Here is a 25,016-nt window from a genome sequence, read left to right on the forward strand (position 1 = left end):
AACGCAGCAGATTCAAAAAAGGACCATGTCAATTCTTTGTGCAGATCTGCGGCATTTCTGCACCCATTCCATAATAGAAATCCGCAGGGGTAAAAAAGGAAGAAATCTGCAGAAAAATCTGCAACGTGTGCACATACCATAAAAAGGCACAGATTCTGACCTGCGGTTTTTGCCAAGAAATGCAGAATCTGCACAGAAAATTCCAGTCAAATCTGCAACGTGTGCACATAGCATTAATCTTCCCAACTGCCTAGCAACTAACTCCTCCCGACTGAAGAGAGAGCAGCTCCTCTTATTTTGGGTGTAGAGCTCCCCCTTCTGGCCTGAAGTCAAAATGGTGTTGTATGTGCTAATAACTGTTAAAAGGAATCCCCCATCGCTTCCAAGCATGACATCACTCTCCCCATGAGGAAAGCAATGCCACTGTGACAACCAGGGCAATGGGGCGTCACATTACTGTACATCATTTGTAAGCCATAGTGGAAAAGCATGATTAAAAAGGGTTTTCAGCACTTTGATATTGATGGTCTATCCTTAGGCCATGAATTTGGTTCTTCAAGTAGTAAAGCTCAACTCTGATTTATGTGAATAGGCGCTGAGCTGTCGCTCAATTTATAGAGCTGGTATGTTCCAACTTTGAACACTGTACAAGTCAGCCTGTCGTGGGAACTGCAAACAGTTTTTGAGGTGTGAGACTCCCTCCAAAATGATATGATGACATTGCCTAAGTGTAGGTCATAAGTATATAAATCCTGGGAAATCCCTTTCATTTAATTAATTTTACCCGTTCTCGTCACCTCTACGTTTTCTCTTGTGCACACAGTTATCTGCTACTCTAGAAATTCTTACAATCTCATTTTGCAAGACAATACAAAAGGTTAGAGAGAACTTGCAGAAAAAGAACATATATAAACTCCATATACATCCTTATTTCACTGGTGAAGATGAGAAAACAAGATGTTTTGTCTTCATCACTGAGGGTCACAATTGAGCTTCAGAAGCTAGACATCTGCCTGACAAAAGAATGGTTTTCCCTAACATGCTTTGGATACCATTATTAATGATTTCAATGTGCACAATGAGAAGAGTTCATTCAGGGTGATTTTGTGTGTTTTTCCTGTGGCATTTTACTTATACAAGCAGAAGTATAATATTTGTAAAAGTGGAATTTATGAATTCCCATGCACGCATGCAGCAACTGTTAAAATGTAGAGTAAACCGTGAAGTGAATGATGATAAAAAAATGTTTTTGTACTCTTGAGTTACTTTCTCATTTTTGCTAATGCAAAGGTTTATTGTAGAATAAATCCTTAAGCCCCTGGTTTATTAAGACTGGCATTTTGTATGGCAGTCATAACAAGGGGCATGCAGGAATAAGATACATTAAATTAATCAGGAGGCACATGTCACTTACTGTACAGTACAGACCAAAAGTTTGGACACACCTCATTTAAAGATTTTTCTGTATTTTCATGACTATGAAAATTGTACATTCACACTGAAGGCATGAAAACTATGAATTAACACATGTGGAATTATATACTTAACAAAAAAGTGTGAAACAACTGAAATTATGTCTTATATTCTAGGTTCTTCAAAGCCACCTTTTGCTTTGATGACTGCTTTGCACACTTTTGACATTCTCTTGATGAGCTTCAAGAGGTAGTCACCGGGAATGGTCTTCCAACAATCTTAAAGGAGTTCCCAGAGATGCTTAGCGCTTGTTGGCCCTTTTGCCTTCACTCTGCGGTCCAGCTCACCCCAAACCATCTCGATTGGGTTCAGGTCTGGTGACTGTGGAGGCCAAGTCATCTGGCGTAGCACCCCATCACTCTCCTTCTTGGTCAAATAGTCCTTACACAGCCTGGAGTTGTGTTTGGGGTCATTGTCCTGTTGAAAAATAAATGATGGTCCAACTAAACGCAAACTGGATGGAATAGCATGCCACTGCAAGATGTTGTGGTAGCCATGCTGGTTCAGTATGCCTTCAATTTTGAATAAATCCCCAACATTGTCACCAGCAAAGCACCCCCACACATCACACCTCCTCCTCTATGCTTCACGGTGGGAATCAGGCATGTAGAGTCCATCCGTTCACCTTTTCTGCGTCGCACAAAGACACGGTGGTTGGAAGCAAAGATCTCAAATTTGGACCCATCAGACGAAAGCGCAGATTTTCACTGGTCTAATGTCCATTCCTTTAGCCCAAACAAGTCTCTTCTGCTTGTAGCCTGTCCTTAGCAGTGGTTTCCTAGCAGCTATTTTACCATGAAGGCCTGCTGCACAAAGTCTCCTCAAGGCCGGGAACACGAGAAAAATGTCCGAGTGTTGCATGGTAATACCCGGCATTGCCGCCGTCTCTCTGGAGCGGAGCGTGCGGCTGTGTGTATTGCTATGCGGCCGCACTCTCCGCTCCTGAGTGACGGCGGCAATGCCGGGTATAACCATGCGAGACTCGGACATATTTCTCGCATGTGTTATCCCGGCCTAATAGTTATTGTAGAGATGTGTCTGATGCTAGAACTCTGTGTGGCAATGACCTGGTCTCTAATCTGAGCTGCTGTTACCCTGCGATTTCTGAGGCTTGTGACTCAGATAAACTTATCCTCAGAAGCAGAGGTGACTCTTGGTCTTCCTTTCCTGGGGCGGTCCTCATGTGAGCCAGTTTCTTTGTAGCACTTGATTGTTTTTGCCACTGCACTTGGGGACACTTTCAAAGTTTTCCCAATTTTTCAGAATGACTTGACCTTCATTTCTTAAAGTAATGATGGCCACTCATTTTTCTTTACTTAGCTTTTTTTCTTTACTTTTTTCTTGCCATAAAACAAATTCTAACAGCCTATTCAGTAGGACTATCAGCTGTGTATCCACCAGACTTCTGCATAACACAACTGATGGTCCCAACCCCATTTATAAGGCAAGAAATCCCACTTATTAAACCTGACAGTGCACACCTGTGAAGGGAAAACCATTCCCGGTGACTACCTCTTGAAGCTCATCAAGAGAATGCCAAGAGTGTGCAAAGCAGTCATCAAAGCAAAAGGTGGCTACTTTGAAGAACCTAGAATATAAGACATAATTTCAGTTGTTTCACACTTTTTTGTTAAGTATATAATTCCACATGTGTTAATCCATAGTTTTCATGCCTTCAGTGTGAATGTACAATTTTCATAGTCATAAAAAAACAGAAAAATCTTTAAATGAGGTGTGTCCAAACTTTTGGTCTGTACTGTATTTGGCATGTTATCACTAGCATTCGGCCCTGTTGTTTGTGTAATATATGACCCACTTTAGATAAATTTGTCACCCCAGCCCCTACCAAGCTCCCCCTACTTTAGCAAAGCTCACCAAAAGTAAAATGAAAATATCAAAAGTTGCAATTTTTTTGCACTACTTCATGTCATGCAGAAATGTTTTAACTTTTCAAAGTGTTTTACACAAGAAGTCTGGATTAAACACTTTGATGTATCAGGGCTTAAATTAATTGGCCAGTTTTCTGGGGACACACTGCCCCAATTGTACAAAGATAGCTTATAATTATAAAATTCCAGAAAATCCCTTAAAAAGTTTATATGGAAATTAAAAGATAGATACCTTATATACTTGAGTATCAGCACATTTTGTTCTGAAAACGCCCCCTTCAGCTTATACTAAAGTGAGATGTCCACAAAATGGAGGGGGAGTGGCAGCGGGTCACATGAGGCAGGAGTCGGCTACTGCGGCTGAAGCCTGTATCCGATGCTAAAGAGAAATTAATATTCACTGTATTGGAAGTGAATATTCATTTCTCTGTAATAGCATGCACAGTGTCAGCCGCAGCAGCTGCCGGGCGGTCACGTGTGCCCGCTGCTGAAGAGAAATGAATATTCACCTCTCCACTCCCATTTTGTATCCAAATCCGGCTTTAAACTTCTCCACAACAGTATCACGGACCTACCTGTTGTGTTCCTTGGTCTTCATGATGCTCTCTGTGCTTCAAACAGAACCCTGAGACTATCACAGAGCAGATGCATTTATACAGAGACTTGATTACACACAGGTGGATTATATGTATCATCATTAGGCATTTAGGACAACATTGGATGATTCAGAGATCCACAATGAACTTCTGGAGTGAGTTTGCTGTACTGAAAGTAAAGGGGCCGAATAATATTGCACGCCCCACTTTTCCACAAAAATTTTAAATAACCAATAAATTTCGTTCAACTTCACAATTGTGTTCCACTTGTTGATTCTTCACCAAAAATTTACATTTGGTATCTTTGTTTGAAGCATGATATGTGGGAAAAGGTTGAAAAGTTCCAGGGGGCCGAATACTTTAGCAAGGCTCTGTATATAGTGTATAGCGTACAGGTAATACAGTGATCACTGGTGACATTATACGCAGGAACTCTGTACACAGTATATAGTGTATAGTGTGCATGTACATGTAATACACTGACTCACCAGTGACGTCTGTAGTTGAAGTCCTTCATCTTTGCTTTTCTTCTTCAACCGCCATCACGTCTTCCAGCCAGGACTCGTCTCTGCAAAAAAAAATAAGTCATCTATAGCTGATCGCTTCTAGAGCACTTTCCCCACTTTTCCCTGACTTCTACACTACGTCAGATGATGAAAAAAAGTGATGCTGTGCTGACCTGCAAAGTAACAGGACCCCATTTTGCTCCCTCCATGGAAAACTGTTTCCTAAAAGGTAAATTATATTACAGTAGTAATGTCCCTAATTCAACCCTAAAGAAATTATGTTCCCGACTTGTCACCATAAACTAATATAGCATGTTTCACATTCTGGCTCTCACACAGTTATTTAGTCCCTCATCCTGGCCCCCTTTATTTAATAATCTTGCTCAGCCTGGCCCCCTTTATTTTATAATATGCCCGAACCTGGTCCCTTGTCCAGCTTTGCCCCCAGATATCCATCCTGCCCTCCCCAGCTACACATACTGGCCCACATATGTCTTTTATCCTGCCCCCCACACTTGTTTCCTGGACCACCATATATCCTTCCTGGTTCCTTGTCCTGGCTCCCCCATATATATCCATCCTGGCCCCTCCCCATATATATCCATCCTGCCCCCCCCCCCATATATCCATCCTGGATCCCCCATGTATGCATCTTGGCCCGCCATATACAGCTCTGGAAAAAATTAAGAGACCACTGCAAAATTTTCAATTTGTCTGTTTTTTCTCTTTATAGGTATATTTTTGAGTAAAATGTAAATTGTTCTTTTATTCTATAAACTACTGACAACATGTCTCCGAAGTTCCAAGCAATAAATTTTTGCATTTATTTTCTGAAAATGAGAAATGGTCAAAATAACAAAAAAATGCATTGCTGGCAGACCTCAAATAATCAAAAAAAAAAGCAAGTTCATAATCATTTAGAAACAATAATACTACTGTTTTAACTGAGGAAGAGTTCAGAAATCAATATTTTGTGGAATAACCATGATTTTTAATCAAAGCTTTCATGCATCTTGGCATGCTTTCCACCAGTCTTTGACACTGCTTTTGGGTGACCTTATGCCACTCCTGGTACAAAAATGTAAGCAGTTCTTTGTTTGATGGCTTATGACTATCCATCTTACTCTTGATTGCATTCCAGAAGTTTTCAATGGGGTTCAGGTCTGGAGATCAGGCTGGCCATGACAGGGATTTGATGTGGTGGTCCTTCATCCACACCTTGATTGACCTAGCTGTGTGGCATGGCGCATTGTCCTGCTGGAAAAAAACAGTCCTCAGAGTTGGGGAACATTGCCTGAGCAGTAGGAATCAACTGTTTTTCCAGGATAACCTTGTATGTGGCTTGATTCATACGTCCTTCGCAAAGAACAACCTGCCCAATTCCAGCCTTGCTGAAGCATCCCCAGATCATCACCGATCCTTCACCAAATTTCACAGTGGGTGCAAGACACTGTGGCTTGTACACCTCTTCAGGTCTCCATCTAACCATTAGATGACCAGATTTTGCACTTCGAAACGCATTGAATAAACCACAGTGTGGCATGTGAATATTTCTGGACCCTTATTCATTCTGCGGCACAGATTATATTCATGCTTTCCAATTCGTTTTCTACAGTCTCTGTCACTTTGTGGCCATCTGCTGCAGTGGATAACCTTACACGCTGTAATAATAGCTCCGTCTGGTGAGTACAATTTAATTGTATCACCCCCAAATATCTAGGATAAGACCCTATTCTGTGCTATTTTCTCAATCAGCAATTATATATATATATATATATACTGTATATGTGCAACCTGGCTCCCCCATATCTCTGCATCCTGAACCCCCATACATCCATCTTGGTCACCATATATCCATCTTGGTCCCTTGTCCTGCCCCCCATATATCCATCCTCGCCCCTTGTCCTGCTACCCCATATATTCATCCAGGCCCCTTGTCCTGCCCCCCACGTGTATCCATACTGGCCCCTTGTTCTGACCCCCCAGTGTATCCATCCTGGCCCCATGTGTCTCCATCCTTGGCCCCCTCCCATGTGTTGCCATCCTGGTACACCCCCCATTTGTCCCCATCCTGGTCCCCCATGTGTCTCGATTCTGGTCCCCCTCCCATGTGTCTCCATCCTGGCCCCTCCTCCCCCCATCTGTCTCCATCCTGGACCCCTTCCATGTGTCTCCATCCTGGCCCCTCCTCCCCCAGGTGTATCTATCCTGGTCTCCCATGTGTCTCCATCCTGGCCCCTCCCATGTGTCTCCATCCTTGGCCCCTTCTCATGTGTCGCCATCCTGGTCCACCCCCCATTTGTCCCCATCCTGGTCCCCCATGTGACTCGATCCTGGTCCCCCTCCCATGTGTCTCCATCCTGGTTCCCCCATGTGTCTCCATCCTGGCCCCTCCTCTACCCATGTGTCTCCATCCTGGTCCCCCTTCCATGTGTCTCCATCCTCGCCCCTCCTCCCCCTAGGTGTATCTATCTTGGTCCCCCTCCCATGTGTCTCCATCCTGGTCCCCACCATGTGTCTCCATCCTGGTCCCCACCATGTGTCCCCATCCTGGCTCCTCCTCTCCCCATGTGTCTCCATCCTGGTCCCCCTTCTATGTGTCTCCATCCTGGCCCCTCCTCCCCCAGGTGTATCTATCCTGGTCCTCCCCCCATGTGTCTCCATCCTGGTCCCCCCATGTGTCTCCATCCTGGTCCCCACCATGTGTCTCCATCCTTGCTCCTCCTCACTCCATGTGTCTCCATCCTTGTCCCCCTTCCATGTGTCTCCTTCCTGGCCCCTCCTCCCCCCAGGTGTATCTATCCTGGTCCCCCTCCCATGTGTCTCCATCCTGGCCCCCCTCCCATGTGTCTCCATCCTGGTCCCCCCATGTGTCTCCATCCTGGCCCCTCTTCCCCCCATCTGTCTCCATCCTGGACCCCTTCCATGTGTCTCCATCCTGGCCCCTCCTCCCCCCAGGTGTATCTATCCTGGTCTCCCATGTGTCTCCATCCTGGCCCCTCCCATGTGTCTCCATCCTGGTCCCCCATGTGACTCGATCCTGGTCCCCCTCCCATGTGTCTCCATCCTGGTCCCCCTCCCATGTGTCTCCATCCTGGTTTCCCCATGTGTCTCCATCCTGGCCCCTCCTCTACCCATGTGTCTCCATCCTGGTCCCCCTTCCATGTGCCTCCATCCTGGCCCCTCCTCCCCCAGGTGTCTCCAACCTGGTTCCCCTCCCATGTGTCTCCATCCTGGCCCCCCTCCCATGTGTCTCCATCCTGGTCCCCATGTGTCGCCATCCTGGCCCCTCCTCCCCCCCATGTGTCTCCAACCCAGTCCCCCTCCCATGTGTCTCCATCCTGGTCCTCCCATGTGTCTCCATCCTTGTCCCCCTCCCATGTGTCTCCATCCTGGTCCCCCCATGTGTCTCCATCCTGGCTCCTCCTCCCCCATGTGTCTCCATCCTGGTCCCCCTTCCATGTGTCTCCATCCTGGCCCCTCCTCCCCCCAGGTGTATCTATCCTGGTCTCCCCCCATGTTTCCCCATCCTGGTCCCCCTTCCATGTGTCTCCATCCTGTTCCCCTTCCATGTGTCTCCATCCTGGCCCCTTCGAGATAGAGAGAGCGATAGAGATGGAGAGAGAGAGAGAACAAGAAAAAAAAGATTCCTCTTACCTTGCTGCGCTCCCAGCGCCGTGCGGTGTCCTCATCCTCTGCAGGCCCGACACGCACATAGAAAAATGGCCTCCGACATAGCAGAGGCCGGTGGTGAATGTGTGCACACATCGCATGCGGCGCATGACACTGACGTCATACTCCAGTGACGACGGGCGCACACTGTTCAGTGTTGATCGGGACGTGCGCTGTGGCGGTTCAGGTAATGAACGCTGAATGTGCACGTCCCTGCCCATACGCTTCCTCCTTCTTTTCCTCCTCTCCCTCCCACAGCCAAGGGTCCACCAAGGATTTCCCTGATACCCTGCCAGGCCAGTCCGACCCTGACCATAAGCAATGAGTGACCACTATCAGATTTAAGCAGGTTGCTCTTAACTGTGGGCTTTACAAATATATTGGTCACAAACCTGCCTTCAATATTATATTCTCAGACATCCAAAAAATTTACACTTTCACTCGAATAGACTAGAGTAAATTTGATTTTTGGGTCCATAGTATTGAATCACTGATGGACAGGGATGTAACGAGTTGCAGAGAGTACAACTGAAACCGGGACCGCACGGACGTGTACAAACTTACAGCATTGAAGAACACCAGACACATGTCCATATCACTGGTTATGTAAAACCCTTGTAATTTAGCAAAAAAATCACTTGTATCACTGATATATTAGGGTGCCTCGATTTCTCCAAAATCAGAAAGACAGGACAGCAGTGTGACTACCTTCTCCTTACATCAGCACCCCTAGTATCTCTAGTATTCTATCAGAAAGACTGGGTGGATAGCATGGCTAGTAGTCTCATCATCATCACTCCTGGCATTATAAGTCAGAATATCCACTTCTTCCTACACGTAAAGTGAATTGATTCTGTTTACAGTCAACTCTCTGTGAATTCACCTTCTAGTGGGAAATCATGAGCACAGAACTTATATATTTTCACATCTTCTCAGAACTTCATGAAACAGCATTCACCTCACTTAGATAGCTGTCGGCTAAACAGCTATTAATCTTTGTTCTTAGCATTCATTTATTTTCAACTTAAAGGATTAGGCATGTTAAATGACAACATGCCCCATCTTTCTTGCTGTTGAGAGAGTCATAAGCCCCTTTTACACATTATTTAGTTTGGATAACTTTCATCTATTATGTACATCATCAGCCCATGAACAGGTTCTAGTACATCTTTATCACAAACATGAAGAGTAAATAAGCTGCACATTTTTAGCATTGTATCTAACTGATACTTTGACCCAGAGGAAATAAAATGAAATTTAATGTGCACTAGACATGCTATCCTGGAATTAAAATGAACACTTGTATAAAGAAGCTTTGCTGCAACGACTTCGAAACAAACGGCGGCCACAGTTTGGAACACTGAATATTTAATATTCTCATTTACCCAGTAGTATTTAAATATTTAAATTACAGGCTTGCGAGAGCGAGATGAATTATCTTTGTTTCCCTTGGAGAAATACAGAAACAGATGCATCCTTACAATTGCCTTATACATTTGTTCTGTTTCCAATCCCCCATTGTCCTACTAATTCTTAACTAATCTTCCCATGGCTAAGTGAGCAGTGCCAATGTACAAGAGCTTTTCTTTTATTCCTTTTATTTAAGTAGGACAGCATGCATTCTAAAGTTTGCTAAATAGCTTTGATGATACGCTATATTTTATAATCAAGGTGGGAACATCAACTGGAATAATGTCATGTCGTCAATTAACTTATTACTAGATTCTGTAGATAGGTTCAGCATAAATTAGAAAATATCATTCTAAAGGTTAGCTTATTGTTATTTTGCTCATTTACTCTGCATGACGGCATGCTGTCTGTAATTCTACGTTGCGCTGTATTACTTGTTTTTATAATAAAGCCCATTGTCCAGAGAAAACACAATTTAAAAGGGCTAAAACAATACAAGTGTCAAGATTTTGGCCATTTTCCTCAGCCTCACGGATGGCATATGACATATGACCATACCTTTTTTATTAGCAAAGTTATCTGAAAAAGTGTATCCCTCTGCCGAAAAACCAGGACTTAATTTATACCTGGGACAATTGACAACACATGCCAACAGTGGAATTTTAACATACCGTACCTCCTGATAAAGTTGGTGCCTCCTCTGGCTGACTGTGAAATATACACCAGCTATAATGTGGCATTGTAGTAAAGATGACAGTAAACTTCTTGTGTGGTGGTTGATGCTTTCCTCTTTTAATAAGCTCTGCTCACTTTTTTTTACAAAAATGACAAGCCAGCGCAAAAGTCCCAATAGTTTTCAAGTAAATGGACTTTCTCTGTAATGTTGATACATATTGGTAAAGTGTCAAATGCTCTCTAGTCTAATAAAGGTTCTAAATAGGTGATGACTTTACAGTGATAATTTAGAAATCTCTTGTAGGATATTTGCCAAAGGATGTGTCAAATGTTACTTAGCATATGTGTACAACGCGTCTGTATAGCTAAGGCTACTTTCACACTAGCGTCGGGCCGAAGTTCCCGACGCTAGTGTTTCCTCCGCCGCACAACGGGGGCAGCGGATGCATTTTTCCAGCGCATCCGCTGCCCCATTGTGAGGTGCGGGGAGGTGGGGGCGGAGTTCCGGCCGCGCATGCGCGGTCGGAAAAGACGTTTACAACGGAGCAAAAATCGTTGCAAGCAACGGTTTTTGCTCCCGACGGTCCGCCACTGCACGACGCATTCGTCGCACGACGGGTGCGACGTGTGGCAATCCGTCACAATGCGTCGCTTAATGTTAATCAATGGTGAAAAAACGCATCCTGCAAACACTTTTGCAGGATGCGTTTTTTCGGCAAAACGACGCATTGTGACGGAATGCAGTTAACGCTAGTGTGAAAGTAGCCTAATATGTCTGAAGACTTGAAATTTATCACATCAACCACTGTCCAGATGATTTTTTTAATCATTTCTATTGGTTTATATATTAAGACCACCTGACATCAAACTTTTTGGAATAATGGAAAACAGTGTATCCTGTTATGGTACCATAAGAATAAGATGAAAGATGGAGGTACAGTTAATAGCTCACCTCAGAAGGTTGTGATGAGGGAACAACACCAAACATATTCCAGGTATCTACCAAAAATGATTTTACACTTCTGCTGCCAAATGCAACAATGGGAAAATAAGAGGAACAGAACAACGAGGCTCACAGAACAACCACCAGGATGCTTTAGTAAATGCTATGGTAAGAAAACTAGTTTACATGGGATACGCAAATCACATGGAAAGGAATGTGAATTAACACATTGGCTTAATTTACGCAAGAGAAATACGTTCCTATCTCAAATTGAAGTGTTCAACAGGCTCCATTCGAATTTTCTATGAACATCTACAATAATGCTACATATAAGCCCCCAACCTGACCTGGAAGAACTAAAAAATAAGTTTTATTATACTCACCTGTGGGGCGGTCTGGTCCGATTGGCATCACTGGTCTTGGTTCGGCGCCTCCCATCTTCTTATGATCTCCGCCCTCCTGCTTGCTTCTTGTGGATGACGCGACCCTGCATCATCCACACAGGCTCCCCGGCATCACGCTCCTGCGCAGGCATACTTCTCTGTCCTGTTGAGGGCAGAGCAAAGTACTGCAGTGCGCAGGTGCCGGAAAAGGTCAAAGAGCTCCGGCACTTGCGCAAGAATCCCTGTAAAACATAAAACAGATCATCATCAAACCTGTAGACAAAGGAGGGGCCACAGTGGTCATGGACTGCACACAATATTGCAGTGAGGTCAATCGCTAATTATCTGATACAAATACATGCAAAATAATGCCCCAAGACCCAACCTGTAGTATCAGATCAAAAATACAACATGTACTGACCACTAATCTGGATAACGAAACCATTAAACTTAAAACTGCCCCTTTTTTCACTAACTCATAGCCTGTGACGCCAGTCTTTTATATCATACCAAAGATGCATAAATTCGACACAAACTCTCCTGGCCGCCCCATCGTTGTTTCTACAGACTTCATCCTGTTGCCTCTATTTATCTAGAGAAAATTCTTACTCTATTGACGAAAAAACACTTGATCATTCATATTAGCCACAGGGCACATTTTCATAAATTGTCATATAACTTATGTCAGTCCCCTCCAACAGCCTAATTATAACAATAGATTTAAATAGCCTCTACACATCCATCCACCATGTCAAAGGCATTTAAGCCGTGACCAACATGCTATCTCAGTCCAACATGAACTACAACTTCATTCTAGTACAATATCATTTATGGATACAATGGAAACTAAGGACATCACAGGGATACTCTCAACAGACCTTTTTTCCTAAACCAACTGACTGCAACAGCTAATTACATTATTCCAGCTGCCACCCCAAAAACTCCAAAAACACTCTCCCTCACTCTCAAGTTCAGAGGGTCTCCTGCATTGTACCAGACAAAAATACTCTACCACGTAGACTAAACAAAATGTCTCTTAAATTCAGGGACACTTCTGAATACGGAAATGGAAAGAGCCCTCTCTCCAGACCCTCCCTCTCTCCCTACAATCAAAGAGAAAGAGTGCCATTCGTACATATTTATCACCCCCTAATGCCCAAAATTCACACCATCATTAGCAAACATTGGCCACTCTTAACAAAAGCCTAGCCCAACATTGAAGCATTTAAAACACCAACCCTTATGTGTACAAAAAGATATCGCAAAATGTGTGACCAATTAGTGAAAGCTGACAGAGAGCACCCAAAAATTACCCATTCAACACTTCCTTATCTACCACAGACAGGGCACATTCCCCTGCCTCAATTGTGCAGCATGTTACAACATCACCAAATCAGAAAATGTCACACACCCCAGAAAGGGTAAATCATACCCCATTAAGGGATATTACACATATGACTCCAATTTCGTCATTTAGTCCATTAAATGTCTTTTCAGTCCCTGCTGCCTCCTGTATGTAAGGCCTCTTTCATACATCAGTGTCTCCGGTACGTCTGGTGACAGTTTTATACCTACCGAAGACACTGACACACATAGACCCATTGAAATGAATGGTTCTGTGCACATGTCAGTGTGCTTCCACGGACCGTATGTCTGTGGGAAAAACATGCCGACATGTCCGTTTTTTACCATCAGCATGGGCCGCAAAACACCTGCACACGTGCACATGGAGAACACTCATTGATGTCATCCGTGTGTCACGCGTCGGCATCAGGGAAGAAGCACTACAGTAAGCGCTGTTCCCCAGTGGCAGGTGCTGAAGACGGCTTTCATTATTCTTCCCTGCTCTGCTGGTGATCGGCGCGAGCAGAGGAGAATGATGAGAGTTATATTCAAGTCTGAACAATGACAGCAGGTGTAAGCTTTTGGGACTATTACTCCCCTCAACCTACGCCTTCTACCGCTAAGTACAGTCAAAGCAGGAGTGGATGATGGGGGTATTCCTCACCCGCCACCTGCGCTATAACTAAATAAATGAATGAAAAACCTGACATGGGTTCCCCTCTTTTTACACTGTGTGCAGAATTATTAGGCAAGTTGTATTTTAGAGGATTATTTTTATTATTGATCAACAACTATGTTCTCAATCAACCCAAAAGACTCATAAATATCAAAGCTTAATATTTTTGGAAGTTGGAGTGTTTTTTTTTTTGGTTTGGCTATCTTAGGAGGATATCTGTTTGAGCAGGTAACTATTACTGTGCAGAATTATTAGGCAACTTCATAAAAACCAAATGTATTCCCATCTCACTTGTTTATTTTCACCAGGTAAACCAATATAACTGCATAAAATTTAGAAATAAAATCATTTCTGACATGCAAAAACAAAACCACAAAAGTGACCAATATAACCACCTTTCTTTATGATGACACTCAACAGCCTTCCATCCATAGATTCTGTCAGTTGCTTAATCTGTTTACGATCAACATTGCGTGCAGCAGCCACCACAGCCTCCCAGACACTGTTCCGAGAGATGTACTGTTTTCCCTCCCTGTAGATCTCACATTTTATGAGGGACCACAGGTTCTCTATGGGGTTCAGATCAGGTGAACCATGGGGCCATGTCATTAGTTTTTCTTCTTTGAGACCTTTACTGGCCAGCCACGCTGTGGAGTAGTTGGAGGCATGTGATGGAGCATTGTCCTGCATGAAAATCATGTTTTTCTTGAACGATAACCAACTTCTTCCTGTACCACTGCTAGAAGAAGTTGTCTTCCAGAAACTGGCAGTAGGTATGGGAGTTGAGCTTCACTCATCCTCAACCCGAAAAGGTCCACAAGTTAATCTTTGATGATACCAGCCCATACCAGTACCCCACCTCCACCTTGCTGGCGTCTGAGTCGGAGTGGAGCTCTCTGCCCTTTACTGATCCAGCCTATGGCCCATCCATCTGGCCCATCAAGAGTCACTCTCATTTCATCAGTCCATAAAACCTTTGAAAAGTCAGTCTTAAGATATTTCTTGGCCCAGTCTTGACGTTTTATCTTATGTTTCTTGTTCAAAGGTGGTCATTTTTCAGCCTTCCTTACCTTGGCCATGTCCCTGAGTATCGCACACCTTGTGCTTTTTGTTACTCCAGTAACATTGCAGCTCTGAAATATGGCAAAACTGGTGGCAAATGGCATCTTGGCAGCTTCACGCTTGATTTTCCTCAATTCATGGGCAGCTATTTTGCGCCTTTTTTGCCCAACACGCTTCTTGTGACCTTGTAGGCTATTTGCCAAAAGCGCTTGATTGTTCGCTGATCACGCTTCAAAAGTTTGGCAATTTCAAGTCTGCTGCATCCCTCTGCAAGACATCTCACAATTTTGGACTTTTCAGAGCCCGTCAAATCTCTCTTCTGACCCATTTTGCCAAAGGAAAGGAAGTTGCCTAATAATTAAGCACACCTTATATAGGGTTTTTATGTCATTAGACAACACTCCTCCTCATTACAGAGATGCACATCACCTGATTAACTTAATTGGTAGTTGGCTCTCAAGCCTGAACAGCTTGGAGTAGGACAACATGTATAAAAAGTATCGTGATCAAAATACAACTTGCCTAATAATTCTGCACACAGTGTATAACAAGCCAGGCAAAACTCACAGCTGGGGGCTGCAACCCTCAGCTGTCAGCTTCAGCAAGGTTGGTTATCAAGAATATAGGGGTCCCCACACTTTTTTTAATTATTTCAATAAATAGTTTAAAAAAACGGCATGGGGTCACCCTCATTTTTGACAACCAGCCTTGCTAAAGCTCACAACTGGGGGATGGTATTCTCAGGCTGATAAGGGGCCATTGATCTTGGCCCCCTCAGCCTAACAATAGAAGCCTGCAGCAACCCAGAAAAAGGCACATCTATTAGATGCACAAATTTTGGCACTTTGCCCAGCTCTTCCCACTTGCCCTGTAGCGTGGCAAGTGGGGTTCATATTTGTGGGGTTGATGTCACCTTTGTATTGTCAGGTGATATGAAGTCCCGAGGTTAGTAATGGAGAAGCGTCAATAAGACGCCCCCATGACTAACCCCATAGTCACAATGTATGAAAACACAGCCACCCAGAATAAAGTCCTTTAATTGAAAAAATGAGAGACTCCTTTAATAATCTCAAATAAACCATACTTACGACTTCGCCTAATATCACCAAAGCCCTCGTTCTCCTGTAATAAAACTAAAATAAAAAACAACAATATACCATACCTGTCAGTTGTTCTGTCCCATGCCATAATCCATGTCTGGGGGATAATTAGTTTTCAACATGGACGGTGCCAAGATGCAACTGTCCAGCCACACCCAGGCCTGATTACTTCCACAACAGTTTTCAATCAAGAAATAACTTAAATAGGACCTGCCTGACAAAGTGAAGTAGAGCAAAGAACTTCAAAAGCTAGACATCATGACGCAATGCAAAGAAATTCTGGAACAAATAAGAAACAAAGTAATTGAGATCTATCAGTCTGGAAACAGTTATAAAGCCATTTGTCGAGCTTTGGGATTCCAGTAAACCACAAATGGCAAAAACATGGAACAGTGGTGAACCTTCCCAGGGGTGGCCGATCAAAATGACCCCAAGAGTGCTGCAACTATTCATCTAAGAGGTCACAAAAAAACCACAACAACATCCAAAGAACTGCAGCCCTCACTTGCCTCAGTTAAGGTCCTTGTTCATGACTCCACCATAAGAAATAGACTGGGCAAAAGTGGCCTGCATGACAAGAGTTCCAAGAGGAAAAGCACTGCAAGCAAATAAGAATATAAAGGCTCATCTCAGTTTTGCCAAAAAACATCTTGATGATCTCCAAGACTTTTGGGAGAATACTCTGTGGACTGACGAGATACAAGTTGGACTTTTTGTAAGGTGCATGTCCCATTACATTTGACATTGAAGTAACACAGCATTTCAGAAAAGGAAAATCATACCAACAGTAAAATATGATGGTGGTTGTGTGATGTCTCGGGCTGTTTTGCTGCTTCAGGACCTAGAGGACCTGCTGTGGTAAATGAAACCATGAATTCTGCTGTCTAGCAAAAAATCCTGAAGGAAAATCTATTTGTGACCTAAAGCTGAAGTGCACTTGGGTTATGCAGCAAGACAATGATCCAAAACACACCAGAAAGTCCACCTCTGAATGGCTTAAGAAAAATAAAATTAAGACTTTGGAGTGGCCTAGTCGAAGTCCTGGCCTTAATCTGATTGAGATGTTGTGGCATGACCTTAAAAAGGCGGTTCCTGCTCAGAAACCCCTCAATGTGACTGAATTACAACAATTCTGCATAGATGAGAAGGCCAAAATTCCTCCAGAGCATTGTAAAAGACTCATTGGCAGTTATCTCAAACGATTGATTGTAGTTGTTGCTGCTAAGGGTGGCCCAACCAGTTATTAGGTTTAGGAGGCAATCACTTTTTAACACAGGGCCCTACAGGCTTGGATTTCTTTTTCCCTTAATAATAAAAACCTTAATTTAAAAACTGCATTTTGTGTTTACTTGTATTATCTTTGTCTAACATTTAAATTTATTTGGTGCTCTGAAACATTTAAGTGTGACAAACATGCAAAAGAATTGGAAATTAGGAAGGGGGCAAGCATTTTTTCACTCAACTGAGTATTTCCATATATAACCGTATTGTGAGCCATCCATATATGTTCTGCCCCTGTACATACCCCACTATATACAGGTGCTTCTGATATATTCTTTTGTCCGCACAATAGCACACCTTTATTAATCATCTGTAATCCACTCTCATGGCAGCTCCTTGTTGTTTATTTATGGACGCAGTCTCTGGGCACTATGTACCTACTTCTACACAGGAGAGCGTTTCCACTCCCATGACAACCACTCATTGCATGCGCACTTGTACCAGTCATTCCAGCGCCAAGTCACGATAGCAATGACGTGACTTCCGGTCCGGTGGGCATCACCAGAATGACGCACTTCAGGTCGTGCGGTGCTCACCGCACCGCTATGTAAACCCGTCCATTGCCCCTTAGTACCCAATATAGACTACAAACATAGGCACAGGATCACCACTAAGATGTCAAACAATGCAGGTAAATGGCATATTTCACTGGACCTCGCCATACCCACCTTTATGTTACAAGTATTTCTCTCATATATTTCTTTTCTTACAGCAGTCATATTGCATCTTTTGAATCTTGCGACTCTCCTTAAATAGACCCCTCTATTTCTTCTAAAACAAGTAAGCTTTGACAAGTTTATTAATGTTCCTATTAGTTTTCCTCCAAATTTTACCTGTTGTCTAATTATATTTTGCTTGCTTATAATATATATATATGTATATTTTTTATCATATGATTAATTTGTTTATATCGCCTAGAATACCAATTTATACTGGTCCATCATTTTCCATATGCCTTATTATCATATTTTGTGCATTGGAAAAAAAAACGGCGTTCCGCAAAACCGGAAGTCACGGTGCACCATAAAAATAAGCTTCCATTGTTTTTGCGGCCCCATTGATTTTCAATGGGGGCCTTGTCTGTAAGCCATGATAAAGATCGAGCAGGCTTGATCTTTTTTCACGGCCGTAAATATGGCCCTCACGGCCATACGGCGCACCGTGAAATTATTCCGACCCGTTTTTGCGGCCCCATAGAAATCTATTGGGCTGCAAAAACGGGACGCAAAACAACGGCATGTGTAAAAGAAGCCTCAGACTCTTCCGTCAAATTGCCTGATCCAGAGGCCCAATTCATCATTCCACAGATCATATTTCCATTGCTCCTGAATCTATTGGCAGCCTGCTTTATAACACTTCATCTGACACGTGGCATTAAATTTTGGGATATAAGGCTTGTATGTAGCTGCTCGGGCATGGAAACCTATCTTAGGCCAGGGTCACACTAGCGATGAATACGGACTAGTGCTATGCGATAAAACATCGCATAGCACTCGGACCACTATTCATCCATGGGGCAGCTTACACCAGCTTTTTTTTTCTCAGCCGTTTTCAACGTGCGAGTGAAATTGCAACATGCTGCGATTGTCACCGACATTCGGCCGAGTCTCGGCTCACTCTCACCCATATAAGCCTATGGGTGTGAGTGAGACAACGCACCTCACTCGGATATCATCCAAGTGATGTGTATACGCTGACTCCAGCAATGTAAGAGATGGAGAAATTCATTTCTCCACCTCCTCCGCAGCTGTGCGAGAGGCTCGGAACACAGACGCCTGACAGTCGGCTCCCACTCGCAGCAGAGCAGGAGCCGAGGGTTATTAGTATATCGCATCGGATGCCATACGCTAGTCTGTCCCTGGCCTAATGAAGATTCTTGCTTTGTTTTTGTACTGATGTTAGTGCCAGAATAGGCTTGGAATAGTCAGCAGAAAATTGGCGACTCTTGTTCACTATGCGCCTCAGCACTTGGTGAGCACGCTTTGCAATTTTACCACTTTGATACTGAAATGTTGTGGTTCCTATGTAGGGAGGTGGACCAGGCTAATGGTCCCTCTTGCGTGTCTGGGCTGTAATTGTCTGGACTGTCACCATTATTTCGGGGGAATAGATTTCTGACCGGAGCAGTTCAGGACACCTGACTGATGGGGGCGGGTCCGACATATATAGCTCTGAGCACAGGAAGACGGGACTTTTGGAGGGAACCAGCGTGTGAGTACAGAAATGGTTGACTCCCTCTCGACTGCACCACGCCAGCTATCCGTGCTGCTTTACCCGGGTAGCAAACGTAGCAAACTTGTCCAAACGGATGTCACACAGTCCAAGGAGACCCCAGCACCGTACAGTGACCAGTACAGAGTGCCCATTATTGTTCCCCTGACTAGCGCGAAGGCACCACTCAACAACATCCCTGCGGTGCTCTCTGAGAGCTGGACTGCGTCTGCGGCTGTGATAGCTGAACTGTGTACTTCTTCCGCTGATCCGCGGACCTGCACCTGTACAGTTTCTTGCGCCCGGACCAGCAGACCATGTGCCGAATGACCGGAGGATTCACCACTGCACAGAGACAGTGTATCACCTTTCTGCGTGACTGGATCAGAGGCATCTCGCGCTGCTTGCGGCACCACCAAGGGATCTTACAGCCACCTTCCTCCAATGCCCAGAGACTGATAAGTTAAAAACCTGTGTTTTCTTCCGTACTTTCATTCCCCTGCATCAGTGCATTCATATATTACCCACCTGCTGTTATACTGTTGTTGATAAAAGAACTTGTTAACCCTTGCTCTGTCTCCTATGTGTCACTGCATCCTACGCACCTGCTAGCTTCCTAAATTTGGTGCAGTTGGCAGGATGAAGTCCAATAGCATGTGCAGCGCCCCAGAGTCCTGGTCGTTGCAGTGCTGCAGCTCCGCCACTAAGGGGGGCTATGGTACGTCTGATGGCACTGACGGAGTTCATCTGACCAGGTATCACAGACACCAATACATTTCACAGTCTGGCCTCCAGGGGGAGCTAAGGGTTCTATTTATTAGGCCACTCCTCACAATCTGGTAAAACTGGGGGTTAGGCAGGAAGTTAGTAGAGAAAGCTGACTGGGGTGGAACCAGGCAACACCTTGTGGCAGAGGGTGTTGTAGGGGAAGATTCGGAGGGGTCCCTGTTAGGGGTGGGATCCTGACAGAGGCCTAGCAACCAGAGAGAATGTTACGGGACCGCGCCTGCACGATATAGCGGCAGTACCCCAAGAAAGGACAAGAAGCGAGGTATATTGTGCTGAGTGAGAAACGAGATCAATGCAACAAGGAGAATACCAGTAGGAGTCGTGCTGTAAGACGAGGCAACATCCTATTGAGGCGCATAACCGGTGGCCGGAACGCCGAGGAAGTATAGAGCTCCAAGCCAAACTTCAAACCTACGGCAGGACAGTCAGTTATAGGCGGGCTGTCTCACCCAATCGACCCAGGAAGACACAGGGGGGTAACAACAGGAGTGGGGCGACGCTAGAGTCCCGGAAGAGCTCCGAGCCTCCCCGTCATACGGGTGCGTCCTAACCATAAGATCTGGGGGACGTGGAAGAACATCAGAATCGAGTTGTGAGGGAACACGAGAAACAGACACAACAGTTGTGAGGACTATCCCGTGGTGCTCAGCAGGGAAGGACTACACACAAGCGCTAGCGGGTAGGCACAGATTTCCACCTGCAAAGGGAACTCTGGAGGTGCCATCGGACCGGCTGGACTTGCGCAGCCCGGTTAACCGTATTCCGGATTGAGGACCCTGAAGCCTTCAGTAAAGAGGTAAAGAGACTGCAATCTGGTGTCCTCGTTATTTACTGCAACCTGCACCGCACCACCACCACATCATCACCATTCCCTCCACTTATCATTGTACGCCCCTCAGCAGGGTCACGGACCGGGTCTAGCCACTGTGACAACCCCAGAACAGAGACTCGGAGGCCCGGTACCGGGTACCCCTCGGCCCTGCGACAGTGGGGGCGCTACAACTTGGCGTCACGAACAGGATCTACTTAAGCCTGAAGAAACAGGTCATGTGTGCCTTGGAACTGTGATTTATTATACTTGGACTGTGACTTATTGCAAAGACTGTGTATTGCCACTTGCCGCCAAAAGTTCCCGCCAAAACCGCCGCCATTACAGCGCTAAGGAGAGCGCAGGAGAAGAAGAAGAGCGTGGAAGTGGGCGTAAACAAGCTGAAGAGCGCGAAAGACAATGGCCGCCCAGTCTAAGTATTTCTGTCCCTTGAGGACGTGTCCGTCAGCAGCCGAGATCCGCCTTCTAATCCTTAATGGGGGGTGGAGACAACGAAAGCGAAACCGCCCACGAAGGAGAGAGTGGGAAAAGGACCAGGAAGAAGGAGTCAGCGACATGGAGGACGCCATGGCGAGCCACCCGGAGTCGGAGCATGGGGTAGGAGCAGAGGACTCCCCCAGCTACCCAGAGGGGCACCGCAACCATGCCTCCACCGCTGATATTGACTTCCTGCAGGCCGGAGTGGATGAGCTCGGCGACCAACTCTGGCGGACGCAGCTGAGCACTGAGGCCGGGTGGAAGAAGACCTTCATCGGGAGCCTCATCAGACGTCTGTTGGCAGCCTCATCTGGTCCGGAGCAAGAAAGAAGTTCCAGCGCTCCAAAGCCAGAAAGCAAGGCCCTGCCGGAAAGCGAGATGCTGCAAACGGAGATGACAGCACCGCAGCGCAAGGCCCTGCAACCAGCGTTCCAGATCCCAGCGGAGACGGAGCAGATCGGCACCGGAGGGACCGCATCTGAAGCAGGTATGAAGAACGACCCTGCCCCGCCAGCAGAGGACCTGCTGATAGGCCCCGTCACGGCACCCCCTCTCCCTGGGACCTATAGACTCCAGCGCCTTACACCCTGGGATCAGGCCCCGGGTACGGAGCACTTCTTAAAGGCCCCGAGCTCGCCGATCCTAGTGCCGGGCGAGGTCTATGCGGAGCTACGGCCGCCAGAGCGAGAGTAAACCTCGATGCCATGGATATGTAAATAGTTAACTGTTTGTTTCCCTGCTTTTTGCTGCTACAACCCGATCAGGGTTAACTCTTAAAGGGATCCCTTTGTTTACCCGGGATCCCTATTGCTTTCTATTTCTTTTGTTTTCTACCTGTTTGCACAAGTTATCAAGAACTGCTGAATCATGAACAATGCATGATTACAAACTTTTTGTAAATAGTTTGCACCTTCTTAAAGGTGCTCTCTACTGGTTTTATAAAAGAAAAGGACTCTTTGCGAAGACACTGGTCTCGGAACCAGCACCGGAGTCCTTGCTGCAAACAGACTTGCAGCTTAAGAAGTTGCACTACCTCATAGAGACTTGGTTCCCTCTTAAAGGGAATGTTCACATATTGCACTTATGAACAGTGTTGCCTTGAGATGGTTAAATGGCAATAATGTCTTGAAAGAAGAAGTTAAATGTAACTAACTAGTTGATTGTAAGAAATGTTGGTAATGTGCTCTGAAATAAAGTCCTGTAAAGGTGAAAGCTAGAAGAGAGATGCAGCAGACCCGTAGGGGTAGACATAGCGTCCTGCATACATGTCAGTAAGAAAGTAATGAAGGAAGTTTAATGTTTTATTTAATAGAAAATGTTTAATAATGTGCTAGAAAATGGGGACAGGAAGTGAACCCGTAGGGGTTAGTGGTGAGTCCTCTTAGGAGCCATACAGAGATGGCTCAGTAATCCTGAACTGAAAGATGGATGATATGTTCTATACTGTGTATAGTAGTAGAAAGACAGTAGGCCGGGGCGGAAAGGGGCGGTCCTGTAACAGAAAGGAAAGGCAGTAGGTCTGGAGCAGTTAGGACAGGCGGTCCTGTCAATGTAAAGAAGGAGATGAATAAATGTTGATTAGCCTTATAATGTTTTATAAGAAGGTCTTTAGTGGATCCAGCGAGTACGTCCTTAAAGGCAATGTTAAATTATTGTTCAAAGATTTTGCACTTAGTAGAATACCCGGTTGGGTAAGAAAAGTTATTTAAAATATTTAACCATGTTTGTAACGTTCAAGTGTCCTCACCTCCCATAAAGGGAAGCTCTGTTAAAAAGTTTACTTGTACTTGCAATTTCAAAATTGTATGTCTTTTTGCTGACATGTATTGTTGTTTTCTTCCCAGTCCAGGAGTACTGGATTTAACCGGGGGGGAGTGCAGCGCCCCAGAGTCCTGGTCATTGCAGTGCTGTAGCTCCGCCACTAAGGGGGGCTATGGTACGTCTGATGGCACTGAAGGAGTTCATCTGACCAGGTATCACAGACACCAATACATTTCACAGTCTGGCCTCCAGGGGGAGCTAAGAGTTCTATTTATTAGGCCACTCCTCACAATCTGGTAAAACTGGGGGTTAGGCAGGAAGTTAGTAGAGAAAGCTGACTGGGTTGGAACCAGGCAACACCTTGTGGCAGAGGGTGTTGTAGGGGAAGATTCGGAGGGGTCCCTGTCAGGGGTGGGATCCTGACAGAGGCCTAGCAACCAGAGAGAACGTTACGGGACCGCGCCTGCACGATATAGCGGCGGTACCCCAAGAAAGGACAAGAAGCGAGGTATATTGTGCTGAGTGAGAAACGAGATCAACGCAACAAGGAGAATACCAGTAGGAGTCGTGCTGTAAGATGAGGCAACATCCTATTGAGGCGCATAACCGGTGGCCGGAACGCCGAGGAAGTAAAGAGCTCCAAGCCAAACTTCAAACCTACGGCAGGACAGTCAGTTATAGGCGGGCTGTCTCACCCAATCGACCCAGGAAGACACAGGGGGGTAACAACAGGAGTGGGGCGACGCTAGAGTCCCGGAAGAGCTCCGAGCCTCCCCGTCATATGGGTGCATCCTAACCATAAGATCTGGGGGACGTGGAAGAACATCAGAATCGAGTTGTGAGGGAACACGAGAAACAGACACAACAGTTGTGAGGACTATCCCGTGGTGCTCAGCAGGGAAGGATTACAACACACAAGCGCTAGCGGGTAGGCACAGATTTCCACCTGCAAAGGGAACTCTGGAGGTGCCATCGGACCAGCCGGACTTGCGCAGCCCGGTTAACCGTATTCCGGATTGAGGACCCTGAAGCCTTCAGTAAAGAGGTAAAGAGACTGCAATCTGGTGTCCTCGTTATTTACTGCAACCTGCACCGCACCACCACAACATCATCACCATTCCCTCCACTTATCATTGTACGCCCCTCAGCAGGGTCACGGACCGGGTCTATCCTCCGTGACAACCCCAGAACAGAGACTCGGAGGCCCGGTACCGGGTACCCCTCGGCCCTGCGACAGTGGGGGCGCTACACATGCAGGCGGCATTCCACGCAGTTGGGGGTGGCCCCAGGACCAGCATCTCACTGGGGGCCATGCTAAGTAATTTGCCAAATTCACAGGGAGAAACACTATGCTACGGAGCTGGACTGAATGCATTAGAGGCATGATGAGAATGCACCCCATGACTCCTGTGCTGAAGGCTGAGGTAGCTATCATGGCACTGGACAGGGAAGCCAGGGACTCAGGGATGTTATGGACTGAGATACCTTTAATAAGGTGTTGCAGATCTTGGAGGAGACTCACTGAGACCCCACAGACGTAGGGGAAGTGAGGACACACCTGATTAGTAGAATGCAGAGGAAGGGGGAGACTATAACCCTATACATGAATGCATTGCAGAAGTTACACACTGCAATTGCTAGAAATGATGGTATGGGAGTAGGACCCACAAACATGATGTTACAAGACCACTTAGTGATGGTTTATGTGACGTGCTGATAAAAGAAGCTCTGTGAGAGCGTGTGCGGGTAAACCCCCGAATGACTTTCCCTGAGGTAGGGAGTGTGGCATGCATGCATGAACAAGAGCAGGGAGTGACAGTCCCAGTGGGGAAGGTCTAGAGCATGGGGGTATCTGTAAACGCCATTGCTAAACCCCAATGGGTGGAAGAACTCAGGAGAGAACTTGTGAGTGTGAAAGAAGAACTGGCTGATATAAAGA

The sequence above is a fragment of the Ranitomeya variabilis genome, chromosome 3 (assembly GCF_051348905.1).
Source record: "Ranitomeya variabilis isolate aRanVar5 chromosome 3, aRanVar5.hap1, whole genome shotgun sequence".
NCBI lineage: Eukaryota > Metazoa > Chordata > Amphibia > Anura > Dendrobatidae > Ranitomeya > Ranitomeya variabilis.